Genomic DNA, 6,209 nt, shown 5'->3' with positions numbered 1-6,209 from the left:
CTATGAATAATGCTGCTGTGAACCTTCATGTATGAGTTTTTGTGAGGAAGTGTATTTTCATTTCTCTTAGATGTATACCTAGGAGTGAAATTACTGGGTCATGTGGTCACAGAGCCCAGTTTCTTAACTGCTTGGCTCTGCTGCTTCCTGTAGTGAATAAATCCATTACCAGTTTGGTCTATATAAGTCTTGAGATTCTTGGTTAGTGTAGTTAGCACATGCCTGACCAGAGGAAGGGCCTTGTCACTTCTGGGTGCACTAAAACCTGAGAAAGTCTGATGAAAGATGCCCCAGAGGAAAAACTGTTGCCGGTTGCAGATTCCTTAATGGAAGGTCATTTCCCCATAAGATTACTACTCCTTTTCCAAGGACAGTGCTGAGTTTGTACCAGTTCACCTGCACCTTTTTGCCCAGGGCACTTTCTGATAAAGGGCAGGAATTTGCAAGGCGACTGGTTAGTGCCTAAAGGTGCTGTCAACGCCTGGGAACATAATATTCCTGTTCAAAACAATTGGCCATTTTAGGGATCAAGTGCAACTGAGGACTCACTAGTACCTTTCCCAACCTTTCAGCTTATGCTCACACCACCTTATCAGCCCCTTAGGGCCAAGTCTGTGCGTGCTCATGATGATGGGTCTTTCTCCCCCGGGTGCTTGCCCCGTCTTCCAGGATCAGCATGTATGGATGAATGGAAGTTAGCTATGGGATCCGCAAGACTAGTGGGCCTCAGATAAAGTGCAGGAAGGTCTGAGAGGGGGCGGTTTTGGGTTGTGTCTGAGGGCAACACCTGAGACTTCCTTAACAATCTCTAGCCAGGTTGGTGATGTCAGATGTCCAAGCCTTTGCTATTTGTTCTTCTTTGCCACCTTCCCCAGCTGAGGGGGTGGGCCCAGAGGGCAGTTGGCACAGTAATGACTGCGTGATCCAAGTCAGCTAATAAACGCAGGTGCTCTTCTTGGGAAAGCAATCCTTGTGTGCTCAGGAGGGGACAACCCTGCAGTGGAGCAGTTTGTCTTGGGTTAGAGAGCCAATGAACACAGGCTGTTACCTTGGTTTTATTTTGATTTTATCAAGGAGTGTGATTAGCATGTTGTTTAGAACAAGCAGACTTTAGAACTACCTAGATGTCTTTATTGCCCTGGAGTTCAGATCTGATTGCAGTTCTAGTAACCCTTGAATTTCACACACATTTGCTTTGTGTCCACACAGAGCCTTTTACCAGTGACCTCCCTTCCGCTTAGGACATTCCTTTGAAGTGGGCTGCAGACTTAGTAACATCATATCCATATTCTAGAAGGCAGAAATGTGGGACAACCAGGCTAGGTGGTTTTACTCAGGATCACAAAATAAATGGGCTGTGGGTTGAAGCCAAAAATAAACCCTAAGCTTGTCATTCATCACAAACTTCCCACAGTGGGAAAGATTAGCTGCTTTTCTGGGGCTGCTGTGTTTGTGAGTGGAGAGGGCACATTATTTAGGGAGCAGATGCCTGTGACATACACCCCCAGGCATAGCAGCCGATTCGAACGTGCCATTCCAGCTTCTAAACTAGAACGGAAAATCCAAGCTTAACTTGAAGGTACAGTATGCAGCCTTGTTTTCTCTATCCTTGATAAACAACTAGGCTAATTCTGGGTTGCAGAGGGGCAACTTGGCCAAATATGTCAATCTGTGGGCCACAGATTTAAAAACAGAAACAAAGTGATTAAGACTAAATTTACCTGATTAGAAAGTAAAAAACAAGCAAACCTTTAAACAAGAAAACATACACAACAGACTTTTTGTTTCTATTCAGCATTGTAATGCTGGTTGCTTGATACAGCTCATAATTTTCAAGCTAAGAATGATGCATGAGTGGCCATCTAGGAATAAAAATTATGCTCCTAAAAGATAAATTTTAAATTTCCTTGTTGAAATGTATTCTTGACAGAGGCAATGTTGCCCCTAATGGGTAAAAAATTGGTTCTTTGTTTCTATTCAGCATTGTAATGCTGGTTGCTTGATACAGCTCATAGTTTTCAAGCTAAGAATGATGCATGAGTGGCCATCTAGGAATAAAAATTATGCTCCTAAAAGATAAATTTTAAATTGCCTTGTTGAAATGTATTCTTGACAGAGGCAATGTTGCCCCTAATGGGTAAAAAATTGGTTCTTAGAAGATGGAAAAATCTTAAATATTGCAATAGTTTGTGGTCTAGATTTATACCTCAACTCTGCCCAACAAAATCTTATTTCTTAGTATTTAATTTCTCTCATTAAGGAGAATTTAAATTCAATTTACTATGTATCCTGAGGGGAAATAATTAAAATTTTTAAAAGGTTAAATACTCTTTGAGAAGGTTCGCTTTCTCATAGAAAGCACCTGTCAGCCATAGTATACCTTCAGCTTGGATCTTTTCTAAAGTTATTAACTTTTAATTGGGAGCCAGATTTCCAGATTATGCCACTGGAATGGCCATCCTGCATAACCTGGAGGTGGACATCCTGTTGGAGTTTACTGGGTAGAGATGGCTGGACACTGGGAAAGAACAAGGCCTCCTGGCTTAGAATGTCCCCAGCATACCTGTGCTTCTTAGCCACCTGGCCTGCTCTGGTGGATTCTCATGCTTGTGCATGGTTAATTTCAGGAGCATCATGAATACAAACTTTGAAGAGGAAGGTGGGAGAAATCTCTCTTACGTTTTGTTCTGGCCAAACCTGAATCACCATCACCATTATTGTTTAACATCAAGTAAATGTCCCAAAATACTCTACCTCGGACAGAGCCTACAGACCTAGAACGCTGCTTGCTGTTGCTTTACAGGGTCTGCTATTCAAAGGCAGCCCACCTTACTTGGTTGCTCATTGGGAGCATGTGGAGAGAGAGGTTATTGGACACCAGGACCAGAGGAGGATGAGGATCCTTGTTTGAGCAAATGAGATAATGCAAGTGAAGATGCTTTTGAACTGCAAAGTATGAAAAGTTTATGCTTAAAAAGCCTTCCTCAACAGTACAAATAAGCTACGTGAAGGAAGGCTGGTTTATTTAAGGATGATTACCAGATCCCTGCCTTGATTTTCCCCACAAAAAGTTGGAATAATTGATGACTGTTTATAAAACTCCTTTTCTATCTTTGGGTGATAGGGCTTTGTGAGGGTGTGTGATATATTATCAGCTGTTATTCCACCTGGTCTTCTGCAGCCTCATCTCAAATTGCAGGCTGCTTGGTTATTTTTCATTGCAATCCTGTCCTTTCTTCTCGTGTCCATAGAAACTACCAGTAATGCAGGGGCTTGTCCTTTCATAGGGCCTCTAATATTCTTGCAGCTTTGTTCTGAGCCCTAGAGCTTTCCCCCTTAAATGAGAAATAGGGCTGGTGTGTCTATTGGTGGTGTCTTCTAACTCAAACCAAAAGAGTCCCCTTTCCTTTTGAATGCTGCTAGTTCCAGAAATAATCTGTGCCTCCAACATGAAAAAGCACATGTACTGAAAACCCAGTTTTGCTATCAAGAAAAGAGCATGCATTAAATGTGCTTCATTACTTTAATGCCTCTTAGGGGTTTGGTTGATGAAGAAATTTATGAGAAAGTTCCTAATATGTTTGTGCAGTTTAATACTTCGATGTTCTTGCAGCTATTGAGGCAGTAGGTTGTGGGAAGCCGTGGCTAGTCAGACAAACCCAAGTTTGAATTCTGCATCTGATACTTACTGGCTATGGGACTTCTCTAATTCTCACTCCCTCATCTGTAGAATTTGGATAACGACAGAACCTTCTTGCTGGCTTGTTAAATGAGATCATGAACAGAAGATGTGGCGCACAGTGCCTGATACATAGTAAATGGAGACCAAAAGGCAGATGTGATCATTGTGATTATTAGTGAAATGAGAAGCTAAAAAGAAAGGAAATAAATCTGATTTGTAAGAAGAGCTAAGATGAATACCACACAGTTTTACAAATCTCATGTTTTAAAAAATATTGTGTTTGGGCTGGCCAGTTAGCTCAGTTGGTTAGAGCATGGTGTTCTAACACCAAGGCCAAGGTTTTGGCTACCTGCAATGGCTAGCCACCAAAAAAAAAAAAAGAAAATCATATTTATTTTGGAATACATAATACATGTGTGTAAATAATTCAAAAGGTATAAAAAGGTATACAGTGAAAAATATGTCTCTCTCCTGCTCCTGTCCATTACCTCCTGTTTCCCCTTTCCCTAGGCAACTAATACTACAAGTTTCCTGAATATCCTCCCAGAAATTCTCACTTAACTTAAAAAACTTTCTTTCTTTTTTTTTTAAAGATGACCGGTAAGGGGATCTTAACCCTTGACTTGGTGATGTCAGCACCTCGCTCACCCGTTGAGCGAACCGGCCATCCCTATATGGGATCTGAACCCCTGGCCTTGGTGTTATCAGCACCACACTCTCCTGAGTGAGCCACTGGCCAGCCGTAAAAAAACTATTTCTGAGAGAACTTTGTTTTGAAGAGCACTGTGATGGGAGTATTGTCACAATTGCTTTGCTAAGCAGCATGCATGACAGTTTGATAACAAAGACAGCTGCTTGTGTGGTCTTGTTGGACCCCAAGTTTAGGGGGTATTTTACCAGCATATTTAGTTCTCTGCAACCTGAGTCAGACTGGATGAAGTTTTTCTAGTTATAATAAGACACATGGGCTCAGAAAAGCAATATGATTCAGATGCAGGATTCACAGCTCCCAAGCAGAGCGCCCCTCTTTATTTTCCATGAAAGATGTCAGGGCATGGCCACGCCAAGCTGTGAGATCTGAACTCTGGACTGTGGTAACATTCCTGGCATTCCCCTCTGCCAAGCCCACATTGCCGGCATTCCCCTAGGGTTTAGGTTCTCTCCTTTCCTCCTGGACAGAGGTACTTGGGGTCACATAGCTTTGCCTTCAGCTGCTGGAGGGTCTAAAGTATAGGCTGGAGGAGACAGAGATCAGAGGCCGTGTGAAAAGTGCCAGGAGCCCTTCTTGCATTCCCACCCGGCTGCGGGAGTCCAGTTTCTGTTCTGTAAAATGCACAGATCTTATATTTATCTAGGATTGACTTGGTAAATTTAAAGCTGCTCAAGTCCTAAGGTGCACCTGTTTATCGGGTAAACAGGGCTATTTGTTGCCACACTGTTAATAGAGTAACTATGCATCTATAGAAAGCTAAGAGAGTTCACTCCCTTGCCTCCAATCTTGTGCCAAACAAACGGTATTTAATCGCCTAATCGAAAGAGATTCTGCAACCTCATTAACACATTCCAGTACGTATTTCTTATGTCAAAAAGTTCCCACTTGGATCTAAGCTGAATTCACTAGGCTACAATTTGTCTGGTATCCGATAAATAAGGACAAAGGTGGTGGTCGGTGGTGGTCATCTTCTACCACCATTTGTGTTTGAAGACACTCATTAAGCCTTTGTCCCTTTAGTACTAAATGCAAGCCCATCCAAGTTCTTTCATCTCCCATTCACATTCAATTTCTAACTCCTCAGTTTCTCCTGGTTTAGGCCTCTCCTTTCATAGCCTCCAAACCAGGCCAGAGGCTGGTGAGGAAAGTTTTCCGTGCAGAATGTCAGAAAGGATTTCTAACAGCGTTGTTTACTCCATTTTTCATTTCCCTTGCCTCCTACATGCATTTGGAACTGCTTGCCTGATTCGTCTTCAGCCTGTGTGTATATAAGTGCAGCTATATAAAGCAAAAGGTTTTCCTGACATACCTAAATATCAGAGTGAATGAGTAATGATGTCCTTTCTGGTCTCTAGGCAGTTATGGTATTTATATTGATCTTAGCTCATGATGCTTTTAGAGATTTAATTATCCTGAAGGCCAAACACTCATGTTAATTTGGGAGAGAATGGAGATTTGATTTCTTGAGCAGAGCCAAAGATTAGGGAACAGGTTGATTTCTAGCCCCAGATGCGCTACCAGCAAAACATGATTTTTAAAATTTATTTTTTTGGGGCCAGCCCGGTGGTGCACTGCTACAGTGCACTGCTTGGGAGCACGGCGGCGCTCCCGCCGAGGGTTCGGATCCCACCCAGCCTGGTGGCGCACTGCTACAGTGCACCGCTTGGGAGCACGGCGGCGCTCCCGCCGAGGGTTCGGATCCCACGTACAGACTGGCCGCTCACTGGCTGAGCGAGGTGCGGGCGCAACACCGAGGGTTGCGATCCGTTGCTGGTCACGAAAAAAGACAAAAAGGGAAAAAAAAAAAATTTATTG

This window comes from Galeopterus variegatus, unplaced genomic scaffold, assembly GCF_000696425.1.
Source record: "Galeopterus variegatus unplaced genomic scaffold, G_variegatus-3.0.2 Scaffold219, whole genome shotgun sequence".
Classification (NCBI taxonomy): Eukaryota; Metazoa; Chordata; class Mammalia; order Dermoptera; family Cynocephalidae; genus Galeopterus; species Galeopterus variegatus.
This window is presented reverse-complemented; position numbering follows the sequence as displayed.